The sequence below is a fragment of the Schistocerca gregaria genome, chromosome 3 (genome assembly GCF_023897955.1).
Source record: "Schistocerca gregaria isolate iqSchGreg1 chromosome 3, iqSchGreg1.2, whole genome shotgun sequence".
Taxonomy (NCBI): Eukaryota; Metazoa; Arthropoda; class Insecta; order Orthoptera; family Acrididae; genus Schistocerca; species Schistocerca gregaria.
This window is the reverse complement of record NC_064922.1, coordinates 818,774-830,962: the sequence shown is the minus strand read 5'-3', so window position 1 is coordinate 830,962 and position 12,189 is coordinate 818,774. Positions and strand designations below refer to the sequence as shown.

Genomic DNA, 12,189 nt, shown 5'->3' with positions numbered 1-12,189 from the left:
GATAGCGCGTGGCGGAGTTGCCATTGGCCACCACCGCCAGATCCCTGTCCGGCTCAAACCCCTCCTTCCTGACCCCACGGAACACTTGATCCTTAGTCTCTTCTTCCCCGGCCTTACCCTTACCTGTGCCACCATCTATGTCCGCCCCGCTGCACCTATTCCTTTCGACTTCCTTTCCCACATCGACCGTACCTTCTCCTCCTACGTGATCGCCGCCGACCTTAACATCCATAGTCGTTCTGCCGCCCAGTTACGGCGGTGGCATCGGTTCCTTGCCACCCTCCAAGGCGACGTCCTTCCAATTCCCCAACACACCCGCCCTGAATCCAATACCACTCCCGATGTCGTCCTAGCCTCCCCCACCCTGCTTGGCCGCATAGCGGTGGACGTCCTTGATCCCATTGGCAGTGACCATCTCCCTGTCCTCCTCACTGTATCAGACGGTCGTCGCCCCCGTCCCGACCCGCGCCATGACCCTCCCCCGAAATATGTCCATGACTACTCCCGTGCCAACTGGAATGCCTACCGGGACTCCCTTGCTCTCCAGATCGATAGCCACCCCCTCACCTACCACCAACCTGATGACGTTACCCGTGCTGCCTCCTTTCTCCAGCAGACCTTGTCTGAGGCCGTGGAGGCCCACGTCCCTACCATTGCCATCCATCCGCACCGCCCCACCTTACCCCCACAGGCCGTCCTTCTCCTGCGTGAATCCCGCCGGCTCTACCGTGCCTTCCTTCACACACGTGACCAGGACACACTACGACGCCACCGGCAACTACAGCGACACATCAGGAACTTACTCACGGCAAAGAAACGCCGGGACTGGCGACAGACATGCACCCGTCTTAATGCCACCTTACCTATCAACTCGTCCAAGTACTGGTCAGCCTTCCGCCGCCTTACCGGATCTAAACCCTCTCCCTACTACCCTCTCCTTCATGATGACCACCCCTTCCCTGATGCCCTTAGTAAGGCCAACCATTTCGCCTCCTACCTCTCCGATATCCTTACCATCCCTGACGATCCCCAGTTCGATTATTCCCTCTTTCCTGATGTCCGTGATCGAACTGATACCTCTGTCCCCCCGCTTGCTCCTGGCTTCCAGTACTTGGACAACATCACACACACAGAACTAAATACCCCAATCACCACTCAAGATATCATTGCTACACTTCGCCCTAAACGCAACACTGCTCCCGGTCACGATCGTGTTACTTACCGTCACCTCCGTGAAGCTCCTGCCTCCTTCCTCTCCACATTGGCCAGGCTCTACAATGTGGTCCTGTCCACCGGCTACTACCCCGACCTGTGGAAAACCTCCCGGATCCTGATGTTCCTCAAGCCCGACAAACCGCCTTCCGCTGTCTCCTCCTACCGTCCCATCAGCCTTACCTCGGTCTTCAGCAAGGTCCTGGAATCCATTCTTACCCGCCGCCTACACAAGCACCTTCACCAACACCGCCTCCTCCCCCCTACCCAATGTGGCTTTCGGCCGTCCTTCTCAGCCGATGACCTCCTCCTTCACCTCACTCACCTCCTCTCCGAACAACTCAATTCCCGTCGTTCCGCCATCTTCCTTTCCCTCGACCTCGAACGCGCATATGACCGTGTGTGGCATTCCGGTCTCCTTTTCAAGCTCCAAACCTTTGCTCTTCCTCTCAACTATGTCCGTCTGGTCGCTTCCTTCCTTTCCCACCGTCCTTCCTATGTCACCATCCACAACACTGATTCCTACACCTTCTACCCCTCCGCCGGTGTGCCCCAAGGTTCCGTCCTTTCCCCTCTTCTCTACCTCCTTTACACGGCAGACATGCCTCCACCTGCACCTCCCCTACACCTTCTCCAGTACGCCGATGACACTGCCTTCCTTGCCCTCGCTCCCACCCTGCAACGCTCCCAGCACCTTCTCCAATCCTATCTTGACCGGTTCACCACTTGGTGTAACCAGTGGTTGCTCAAGGTCAATCCTTCCAAGACCCAGGCGATCATTGTAGGCAAAACCACTCGTTCCTTCCGTCTCCTTGATTTCTATCTTACTATTTATGGCCGTCCCATCACCCTCACACCTACTCTCAAGTACCTTGGTGTCACCCTCGACCGTCGCCTCTCCTGGAACCCACATCTCCGGACGATCCAAGCCAAGGCACGCTCCCGCCTCCGCCTCCTTAAGCTCCTTTCTGGCCGTACATGGGGTCTGGACCCTTCCACCATCCTCTACACCTACAAGTCCCTCATCCGTCCTATCCTTTGCTATGCTCATCCCGCCTGGATCTCTGCCCCTCCTACCTTCTACAAGTCCATTCAGATCCTAGAACGCCATGCGCTCCGCCTCGCCTATCGCATCCGTCTCCCTTCCCCCACGCGGATCCTCTATGACCTGATTCCCTTCCCGCACCTCCTCCTTTTCCTCGAACGGTTACGGATCCTCTACACCTCCCGCAAGCTTGATCCTCCACACCCTCTTGTCTCTCCCATCCTCTCCCACCCCAACCCGCTGCCGCGCCTGCATTCCTATATCCCACCTGCTCTCCATCTTTACACCCTCCACACCCTCTCCCTCGGTGGCTTCCGTCAACTCCCCCTCCCTGATGATGCCCTCCTCCCCTCCATCTACCCCTCCTACCAACTTTGAGCCTTACCTTCCCTCTCCTCTCCTTTTCCTGTGGGCACCCTCTCTCCCTTCTCTCCCTCCCTCCCCTCCCCTTTCTCCTTGGGCTTCCACTCCCCCTACCCTCCCCCTTCTCCTCCATCCCTCTCCTCCACTGGCATCTTCCCCTCCCCCTCTCTCTCCTCTTCCCCACACCTTTTCCCCTTGGCAGGCCACGACTCTGCTGTCTTCCATCAGTTACTTTCATCGTCCTACGCCGAAGACCATCGCATGTGTTTGTGCCTCGACTCTCCTGCAGTGTGTTTGTGTTTCGTCGTTTGTGCTCCGCTGGTTCACGTGTGGCCATCTGCCATCTGCGTTTGTGCACCGTGTTTCTCCGCTTTTATCCATTGTGCTACGCACGTGACCGACTCCGTTTTAACTCTGTTTTGTCTACTGTTTGTACCCCGCCGTCTTGATTGTTTTTATATCTCACTCATCTCTGTTCTGTGTATACTCTGAGGCCGAAGAGCGGCATACTTGGTCCGCTGCCGGCCTACCTGTTTGTCACAGGTATTAAAATCACAATAAAGGAAAAAAAAAAAAAAAAAAGTACGGCCACACATTCTTCGGCGGACCTCGGAAGAGTTCCGCCCTTCGATACCTTGCAGAGTACTGCTACGTATCGAAGTGCTAGGGCTTCGCAGAAGTCGCAGTCGCAGTCGCAGTCGCAGTCGCAGTCGCAGTTCCGGAACCGCCAGCAGCAGCAGCAGCAGCAGCAGCAGTTTCCAGTGCCGCCAGTTTTGCAGTAGCAGTCGTCGCCGGACCCAGCCGCAGCTTCCGGACCCAGCCGCCGCCGCCGCCGCCGCCGCCGCAGCTTCCGGCCCGCGCCGCCGCCGCCGCCGCCGCCGCCGCCGCAGCTTCCGGCCCCCGCCGCCGCCGCCGCCGCCGCCGCCGCCAGGACCCAGTGCTTCGTCTTCCTCTCCTGCTTTCGTTGTCGTCGCTATTCTCGTCTTCGTCTTTGCCTTCATCCTTTCGCTCCTCGACGTCTCTCATCTGTCATCTGTAATCTGTTCCTGACTTTGTCCCTTGTCTGTCCCCATTCTTCTTTTCTGTGTTTCCAGTTTTCCTTACTGCCATCATGACCACCCCCACCACCACCGCCACTACCACCGCCATCGTCTATACGACGCCCTCCCTCGCTGCCACTACTCTTACTTGGTGTGCTCAGTCGCCCCCGTCCTACTATATCCCGCCCCTCCTCACCCTTCCCACCCCAGCTCCCTTTGTCGCCCCATCCCCTGCTCCTTCTCCCCAAGCCTCCACACACGACCCCTTTCCCCCACTCCCCCACACCACTCATGCGGCCCCTGCCAGGGTTGTGTCTCGTCGGGCTACGACCCATGCCGCACCATCGCCGGCGCCAGCACCACCACCTGCAGCAGCGCCACAACCAGCAGCAGCACCAACAGCAGCACCAACAGCAGCACCAGCACCAGCACCGACACCGGGACCTGCCGCTTCCCGTCATCTCCCCGTCACTCCTGTGCCCCACGCCTCCTCCCATCCTGTCCCCGCTGTTAAGCGTCCCAGTGGCACCCCCGCCTCCTCTGCACCCAAGAAGTCCCAGCATCTTCCCCCTCCCCCACCCCTAGATGCCATGGATGTCTCCCCTCCAGCCCCCTCTACTTCCTCTTCTAACTCCCCCTCCTACAAGTATCTCCTCTCCCGTCCTGATCCCTCTCTCCTGGAGGCCCGCAACCTGACCTTGCTCCTCCGCCAATACTTCCCTGCAGCCCCCATCTCCCTTCTTACCCCCCGTAGGGACTCTGTCTTGATCACCTCCCCAAGCCCTACCCTACACTCCGACATCCTCTCCCGAATTCCTCTCACCCGATTTGGACCTAATGCCTCCCTTGCCCCTGCTCCTTCCCCTTCCTCCCCCCGTCAACCCCAACCCCCACGTCGCCCGCCGACCCTCACCGCCGTGATCACTCGGCTTAGCCCGACGATCACGGAGGAAGAGGTGCTGGCGGAGTTGAAGGCCCACCCGTACCTGGAGGTGCGAGCTGTTCGCCGCATTTTCAACTCTGCGGGCCCCACTCGCCTTATGCGAGTTTTCTCCGAACACGCTCCCTCCATCGACCATCTCCTTAAGGAGGGTGCCCTCCTCTTCCACCGCCGGTATAAGGTTGACCCCTCCCGCTCCCCACCACAATCCATTCGCTGCCAGAGGTGTCTGCGTTATAACGCACACCCAACATCAGAGTGCCGCGAGGCCCCAGTCTGCCCGCATTGTAAGCAAGCGCACTTCCTCCGGCAGTGCCCCAACCTTCAGTCTCCTCCCTCCTGCAATACCTGCAACCTCCAACACCCTACCTACTCCCAGAAATGCAAGGCTCGACCTCCTCCATCCGCTCCTGAACTCACTGTTCCTCTCCGCCCTTTGGATGACCCCACCCCTCCTGGCAATTCCCTCCGTCCTCCCCCCACCGCAGAGGACATCATCAGGTTCGTCACAATAGTGCTCCAGAACGTCCATCCCTTTCAGCGTCCCCACACCCTCCACCAGATTTCCCTCGCTGCCCGTTCCGTGTTCCACCTCAACACCTACGCCACCTATTCCCACAACCAGGCCCATTTCACCTTCTCCCGTCTCGACACCCTCGTTTAAATTCCCATTATGGCACGACAGCACCGTATCCTGTTCAATAACATCCGCTCCCTTCCCACCAACAAGCACCTCCTTATGCATACCCTTACGACCCACCGTGTGGATGCCTTCCTTCTGAACGAAACCTTTCTTCAGCCCCACCACACCGTCCACACCTCGCCCTACCTCCTTCACCGGTCTGACAATCCACTCCAGATAGCGCGTGGCGGAGTTGCCATTGGCCACCACCGCCAGATCCCTGTCCGGCTCCAACCCCTCCTTCCTGACCCCACAGAACACTTGATCCTTAGTCTCTTCTTCCCCGGCCTTACCCTTACCTGTGCCACCATCTATGTCCGCCCCGCTGCACCTATTCCTTTCGACTTCCTTTCCCACATCGACCGTACCTTCTCCTCCTACGTGATCGCCGCCGACCTTAACATCCATAGTCGTTCTGCCGCCCAGTTACGGCGGTGGCATCGGTTCCTTGCCACCCTCCAAGGCGACGTCCTTCCAATTCCCCAACACACCCGCCCTGAATCCAATACCACTCCCGATGTCGTCCTAGCCTCCCCCACCCTGCTTGGCCGCATAGCGGTGGACGTCCTTGATCCCATTGGCAGTGACCATCTCCCTGTCCTCCTCACTGTATCAGACGGTCGTCGCCCCCGTCCCGACCCGCGCCATGACCCTCCCCCGAAATATGTCCATGACTACTCCCGTGCCAACTGGAATGCCTACCGGGACTCCCTTGCTCTCCAGGTCGATAGCCACCCCCTCACCTACCACCAACCTGATGACGTTACCCGTGCTGCCTCCTTTCTCCAGCAGACCTTGTCTGAGGCCGTGGAGGCCCACGTCCCTACCATTGCCATCCATCCGCACCGCCCCACCTTACCCCCACAGGCCGTCCTTCTCCTGCGTGAATCCCGCCGGCTCTACCGTGCCTTCCTTCACACACGTGACCAGGACACACTACGACGCCACCGGCAACTACAGCGACACATCAGGAACTTACTCACGGCAAAGAAACGCCGGGACTGGCGACAGACATGCACCCGTCTTAATGCCACCTTACCTATCAACTCGTCCAAGTACTGGTCAGCCTTCCGCCGCCTTACCGGATCTAAACCCTCTCCCTACTACCCTCTCCTTCATGATGACCACCCCTTCCCTGATGCCCTTAGTAAGGCCAACCATTTCGCCTCCTACCTCTCCGATATCCTTACCATCCCTGACGATCCCCAGTTCGATTATTCCCTCTTTCCTGATGTCCGTGATCGAACTGATACCTCTGTCCCCCCGCTTGCTCCTGGCTTCCAGTACTTGGACAACATCACACACACAGAACTAAATACCCCAATCACCACTCAAGATATCATTGCTACACTTCGCCCTAAACGCAACACTGCTCCCGGTCACGATCGTGTTACTTACCGTCACCTCCGTGAAGCTCCTGCCTCCTTCCTCTCCACATTGGCCAGGCTCTACAATGTGGTCCTGTCCACCGGCTACTACCCCGACCTGTGGAAAACCTCCCGGATCCTGATGTTCCTCAAGCCCGACAAACCGCCTTCCGCTGTCTCCTCCTACCGTCCCATCAGCCTTACCTCGGTCTTCAGCAAGGTCCTGGAATCCATTCTTACCCGCCGCCTACACAAGCACCTTCACCAACACCGCCTCCTCCCCCCTACCCAATGTGGCTTTCGGCCGTCCTTCTCAGCCGATGACCTCCTCCTTCACCTCACTCACCTCCTCTCCGAACAACTCAATTCCCGTCGTTCCGCCATCTTCCTTTCCCTCGACCTCGAACGCGCATATGACCGTGTGTGGCATTCCGGTCTCCTTTTCAAGCTCCAAACCTTTGCTCTTCCTCTCAACTATGTCCGTCTGGTCGCTTCCTTCCTTTCCCACCGTCCTTCCTATGTCACCATCCACAACACTGATTCCTACACCTTCTACCCCTCCGCCGGTGTGCCCCAAGGTTCCGTCCTTTCCCCTCTTCTCTACCTCCTTTACACGGCAGACATGCCTCCACCTGCACCTCCCCTACACCTTCTCCAGTACGCCGATGACACTGCCTTCCTTGCCCTCGCTCCCACCCTGCAACGCTCCCAGCACCTTCTCCAATCCTATCTTGACCGGTTCACCACTTGGTGTAACCAGTGGTTGCTCAAGGTCAATCCTTCCAAGACCCAGGCGATCATTGTAGGCAAAACCACTCGTTCCTTCCGTCTCCTTGATTTCTATCTTACTATTTATGGCCGTCCCATCACCCTCACACCTACTCTCAAGTACCTTGGTGTCACCCTCGACCGTCGCCTCTCCTGGAACCCACATCTCCGGACGATCCAAGCCAAGGCACGCTCCCGCCTCCGCCTCCTTAAGCTCCTTTCTGGCCGTACATGGGGTCTGGACCCTTCCACCATCCTCTACACCTACAAGTCCCTCATCCGTCCTATCCTTTGCTATGCTCATCCCGCCTGGATCTCTGCCCCTCCTACCTTCTACAAGTCCATTCAGATCCTAGAACGCCATGCGCTCCGCCTCGCCTATCGCATCCGTCTCCCTTCCCCCACGCGGATCCTCTATGACCTGATTCCCTTCCCGCACCTCCTCCTTTTCCTCGAACGGTTACGGATCCTCTACACCTCCCGCAAGCTTGATCCTCCACACCCTCTTGTCTCTCCCATCCTCTCCCACCCCAACCCGCTGCCGCGCCTGCATTCCTATATCCCACCTGCTCTCCATCTTTACACCCTCCACACCCTCTCCCTCGGTGGCTTCCGTCAACTCCCCCTCCCTGATGATGCCCTCCTCCCCTCCATCTACCCCTCCTACCAACTTTGAGCCTTACCTTCCCTCTCCTCTCCTTTTCCTGTGGGCACCCTCTCTCCCTTCTCTCCCTCCCTCCCCTCCCCTTTCTCCTTGGGCTTCCACTCCCCCTACCCTCCCCCTTCTCCTCCATCCCTCTCCTCCACTGGCATCTTCCCCTCCCCCTCTCTCTCCTCTTCCCCACACCTTTTCCCCTTGGCAGGCCACGACTCTGCTGTCTTCCATCAGTTACTTTCATCGTCCTACGCCGAAGACCATCGCATGTGTTTGTGCCTCGACTCTCCTGCAGTGTGTTTGTGTTTCGTCGTTTGTGCTCCGCTGGTTCACGTGTGGCCATCTGCCATCTGCGTTTGTGCACCGTGTTTCTCCGCTTTTATCCATTGTGCTACGCACGTGACCGACTCCGTTTTAACTCTGTTTTGTCTACTGTTTGTACCCCGCCGTCTTGATTGTTTTTATATCTCACTCATCTCTGTTCTGTGTATACTCTGAGGCCGAAGAGCGGCATACTTGGTCCGCTGCCGGCCTACCTGTTTGTCACAGGTATTAAAATCACAATAAAGGAAAAAAAAAAAAAAAAGCAGTACGGCATAAGGTGGGACGAGGCAGTCTTAATTATATTTTATAGATGTATTTCTTACAAATCTCAGAGCCTCTCACGGTCGTCGTCGACTTCGTCGTCGTCGTCGTCGTCGTCGCCGCCGCCGCCGCTTCTGCAGAAGTAGCAAATGGCCATCGTAGCAAATGCGGCAAGGGACACCCTTGCCATCGATTCAGAATGCGCAAAGTGTGTGGTCTTGTTTTCCTGTCTATGTTTGGTCGGTCTCGGAAGAGGTTGAATGTAACGAATGGGTGGGAAAGAGTAAGGGGCAGCGGCTGTGTGGAACGAAAACACAATTCCTCAGGGGCGTGAGCGTTTCGATATGGGTCGTATATAAGTTGTGCTTGGTCGTCAGTGACCGTGTGGCCTAATGGATAAGGCGTCGGACTTCGGATCCGAAGATTGCAGGTTCGAATCCCATAATGGTCGTGTTTTTCCAGTTCTGAAAGACAAACATACCGTTTTAATGTAGCAATTGAGCAGTACGAAACCGTCTGAATGTTGCTGTTGACCATTCTGTGCTTGGAGATGGTCTTGAGCCTGAAACACACACAACAAGACCGGTGTTAACTAGCGAAATGGTCGGCAGAGTGCCCTCACTGCGAGTTTTGACTTACACTTGCACATCTAAAACAACGTCAGAAAGTAACTCGTTCGGCTTTTTAGTCACATCAAGTATGTGTGTTAATTTTGACGCCGCTAGCTCTGCAGATTTTCATGCAATTCCTTTACCTCTCAGAAATGATTATGAAATAAAAGTGAAGTACGTGACGAGTGTGACGTTAGGAAAACATTAGGAAGCATGGAGAGATTCTGTATGGGACCACCCAACCCAAACGAGTACTGTGTGATCTGCTACCCAGCAGGTATCCAACGAGGCAGCACGGCTAGCTCAGTCGGTAGAGCATGAGACTCTTATTCACAGGGTCGTGGGTTCGAGCCCTATGCTGGACGGAACGGAATTTTTTTCCGCTGCAGATTTAAATTACCGATTTTCTGATTAACGTGATGTAATGGAAATAGCAACTTTAAAATTTGCCTACGTCCCCATCAGTCGCAAGAAAACTGTATTTGAAGATGAAGGTGATTTTGTAGACATGTGTGAAAGTCATGTTCTGACGTGCAGGTAAATTTGTTTGGTGAGAAATCCGCTACGTGTCAGATGTGTAGCCAAGCAGTAATGGGTCGCCATAGCTGCAAATATTAGTCGAAAATATGAAGTGTTGTTAACTGAAGTCTGATGTTTCAGACGACCGTACGGACGAAGTACGCAAAAGTGCCGCTAGGCGGCGCCTGTTTAGCTCAGTGGTAGAGCATTGTTCTAGTAAACCAGGGTTCGTGAGTTCCATCCTCACAGGAGGAAGACGAATCTTGGAAATCAGTTGCGTATCGTGGCCGTATAGCAAACAGTATCTGTGATGAGGAACAATTAGCGACAGGCGTATTATTAAGAATTACTCTCAGATGTGATTAAGGCGAATGGCACAGATAAAGAATTTGCCAAAGCGGTACGGCATAAGGTGGGACGAGGCAGTCTTAATTATATTTTATAGATGTATTTCTCACAAATCTCAGAGCCTCTCGCGGTCGTCGTCGACTTCGTCGTCGTCGTCGCCGCCGCCGCTTCTGCAGAAGTAGCAAATGGCCATCGATTCCGAATGCGCAAAGTGTGTGGTCTTGTTTTCCTGTCTATGTTTGGTCGGTCTCGTAAGAGGTTGAATGTAACGAATGGGTGGGAAAGAGTAAGGGGCAGCGGCTGTGTGGAACGAAAACACAATTCCTCAGGGGCGTGAGCGTTTCGATATGAGTCGTATATAAGTTGTGCTTGGTCGTCAGTGACCGTGTGGCCTAATGGATAAGGCGTCGGACTTCGGATCCGAAGACTGCAGGTTCGAATCCCGTCACGGTCGTGTTTTTCCAGTTCTGAAAAAAAAAAACATACCGTTTTAATGTAGCAATTGAGCAGTACGAAACCGCCTGAATGTTGCTGTTGACCATTCTGTGCTTGGAGATGGTCTTGAGCCTCAAATACACACAACAAGACCGGTGTTAACTAGCGAAATGTTCGGCAGAGTGCCCTCACCGCGAGTTTTGACTGGCACTTGCACATCTAAAACAACGTCGGGAAGTAACTCGTTCGGCGTTTGAGTCACATCAAGTATGTGTGTTAATTTTGACGCCGCTAGCTCTGCAGAATGTCATGCAAATCCTTTACCTCTCAGAAATGATTATGAAATAAAAGTGAAGTACGTGACGAGTGTGACGTTAGGAAAACCTTAGGAAGCATGGAGAGATTCTGTATGGGACCACCCAACCCAAACGAGTACTGTGTGATCTGCTACCCAGCAGGTATCCAACGAGGCAGCACGGCTAGCTCAGTCGGTAGAGCATGAGACTCTTGTTCACAGTGTCGTGGGTTCGAGCCCTATGCTGGACGGGACGGAATTTTTTTCCGCTGCAGATTTAAATTACCGATTTTCTGATTAACGTGATGTAATTTAAATAGCAACTTTAAAATTTGCCTACGTCTCCATCAGTCGCAAGAAAACTGTATTTGAAGATGAAGGTGATTTTGTAGACATGCGTGAAAGTCATGTTCTGAAGTGCAGGTAAATTTGTTTGGAGAGAAATCCGCTACGTGTCAGATGTGTAGCCAAGCAGTAATGGGTCGCCATAGCTGCAAATATTAGTCGAAAATATGAAGTGTTGTTAGCTGAAGTCTGATGTTTCAGACGATCGTACGGACGAAGTACGCAAAAGTGCCGCTAGGCGGCGCCTGTTTAGCTCAGTGGTAGAGCATTGGTCTAGTAAACCAAGAACGTGAGTTCCATCCTCACTGGATGAAGACGAATTTTGGAAATCAGTTGTGCGTCATGACCGTATAGCAAAGAGTATCTGTGATGAGAAAAAATTAGCGACAGGCGCATTATTAAGAATTACTCTCAGATGTGACTAAGGCGAATGGCGCAGATAAAGCATTTGCCAAAGCAGTACGGCATAAGGTGGGACGAGGCAGTCTTAATTATATTTTATAGATGTATTTCTTACAAATCTCAGAGCCTCTCACGGTCGTCGTCGACTTCGTCGTCGTCGTCGTCGTCGTCGCCGCCGCCGCCGCTTCTGCAGAAGTAGCAAATGGCCATCGTAGCAAATGCGGCAAGGGACACCCTTGCCATCGATTCAGAATGCGCAAAGTGTGTGGTCTTGTTTTCCTGTCTATGTTTGGTCGGTCTCGGAAGAGGTTGAATGTAACGAATGGGTGGGAAAGAGTAAGGGGCAGCGGCTGTGTGGAACGAAAACACAATTCCTCAGGGGCGTGAGCGTTTCGATATGGGTCGTATATAAGTTGTGCTTGGTCGTCAGTGACCGTGTGGCCTAATGGATAAGGCGTCGGACTTCGGATCCGAAGATTGCAGGTTCGAATCCCATAATGGTCGTGTTTTTCCAGTTCTGAAAGACAAACATACCGTTTTAATGTAGCAATTGAGCAGTACGAAACCGTCTGAATGT

At 54.6% G+C, this 12,189-nt stretch overlaps 2 non-coding genes across 2 annotated transcripts; both read left to right on the top strand.

Annotated features, from left to right (window-relative positions):
• Positions 1–9,560: 9,560 nt before the first annotated feature.
• Positions 9,561–9,633, top strand: Trnak-cuu (transfer RNA lysine (anticodon CUU)). The gene has a single exon. It is a non-coding gene; the product is annotated as a tRNA-Lys (tRNA).
• An 883-nt stretch (positions 9,634–10,516) lies between these two features.
• On the top strand, positions 10,517–10,589 carry Trnar-ucg (transfer RNA arginine (anticodon UCG)). The gene has a single exon. It is a non-coding gene; the product is annotated as a tRNA-Arg (tRNA).
• The last annotated feature ends 1,600 nt before the right edge of the window (positions 10,590–12,189 follow it).